Source organism: Asparagus officinalis, chromosome 10 (genome assembly GCF_001876935.1).
Source record: "Asparagus officinalis chromosome 10, Aspof.V1, whole genome shotgun sequence".
NCBI lineage: Eukaryota > Viridiplantae > Streptophyta > Magnoliopsida > Asparagales > Asparagaceae > Asparagus > Asparagus officinalis.
The window spans coordinates 19,889,894-19,891,573 of NC_033803.1; the positions used below are offsets into that span (position 1 = coordinate 19,889,894).

General features: G+C 37.1%; 1 long non-coding RNA gene across 1 annotated transcript; it reads right to left on the bottom strand.

Annotated features, from left to right (window-relative positions):
* On the bottom strand, positions 323-1,447 carry LOC109825571. The gene is made up of 2 exons (XR_002243024.1): positions 1,266-1,447; positions 323-655 (listed from the first exon to the last, which is right to left on the bottom strand). It is a non-coding gene; the product is annotated as an uncharacterized LOC109825571 (long non-coding RNA).

Consider the following 1,680-nt stretch of genomic DNA (forward strand, 5'->3'; position numbering starts at 1 on the left):
TTCCCCCGTTTAAGGATACTACCAAGGTAGTTAGGAAATCAGATGCACAAATCCCAAAAAATCCTTCAGAAAACATGTCGGGGCACCCTCCTTGTGCGAGACACATTGTTGTGTCTCGCACTTGGGGTGCGAGAAACTCTTTTGTGTCTCACACTTGGGGCGTGAGACACATTATTGTGTTTCACAAGTTAGACACCTTCTGGCTGTTTCATTTCGTCGTTTTGTTAATTTGCGTGTTGTCGCTTTTTTAGCATCAGATTATCTTCTTTGATTTAAATAACGACATTCTTCGTTTCTCTCTGTCTCGAGCGAGCTGTGTGCAAGAGCCTACAATCACTTTCCATATACATACAAACATGATGGAGGGTTTCAAAACACATAAGGGTTATATCTACACATAACGTTTATATATGTACTGATTGTGCTTGTGTTCTACAGAGTCAATAGTACAAAAGAAAGTGTTTTTGTGGTATTTAGACAAATAAAATGTAAATATAATTGAAATTCATCAATGGCTGCCATCTTGGATGCCAGAAACCATTCCATCATCTACTGTCTTTGGACCACCACATGTTCTTAAAACTGATTCAAATAGCTTCTCAATCTCAGGTGCACACCGGGTAAAAGACCGATTCCAGAAGCTGTATCGTGAATTCTGCACACAGTTGTGTATATATATAAATATATCAAGATTATTAAAAAAAAATTATGTACAAAAGGGTTATTTCCATATTGAGATTAGTCCCACGAATCACTGAAATTACTATTGGGTCCTCCGAATCATGTTAATATTGTGTAGTCCTTCACAAGATCCATTCAATCTGTAAGCCATGATCTGGTTACTGCTTAACAATGGACACATAATTACCGAACCAGTTAGTGCTTAACAATGGACACATAATTACCGAACCACGCACACTAAAGAACTACCGGGGAAGATGAATGTTTAAATGGGTCTGGGTTTGGTTTGGTTTTTACTAAAATGGGTTAGGGTGTGTAAACAGATACACGTTTGGATTTGTATGAAAAAGGGTGTAAAAGGCATTCCGCACCTAAACAATTGAAGTCGAAGGAATAGCATCCAATTCAAATGTGTGTGGACTAAGGGGACTAATATCAAAAGTGATAGAATTTGGAGGACCTAATAGCAATTTCCATGATTCGAGACTAATATCAAAATATGAAAGATTTGAGGGACTAATATCGTAATAACCCAAAAACAAAAGGGAAAAAGAGAAGAAAGGAGTATAGCAAGCAAAAGTTACCTTAATCAGTTCAATAAAAGTAACCAGCAAGCCCCACGGGTGAGGTCGGTTTACTATCAGGCGCTCAATCAGCACTCTGGTAATTTGCTCCTGGATATTCTCCTGTGCCAGTTCAGAAATGCAAGTTCGAAGAACAAGCAATCAGATTGCATAAAAGAAGGAAACTTAGCTTCCATGATCAAAATATAAGAACCAAACAGAGGTGTATTCTAACTGAAGCATTGTACATCAAAATCTACTAGGAATTGTTGTACCAAAATACAAAAACCTTGACTTAACTGAAGCATTGTACATCAAAATCTACTAGGAATTGTTGTACCAAAATACAAAAACCTTGACTAGGTGTATTCTAACTGAAGCATTGTACATCAAAATCTACTAGGAATTGTTGTACCAAAATACAAAAACCTTGACT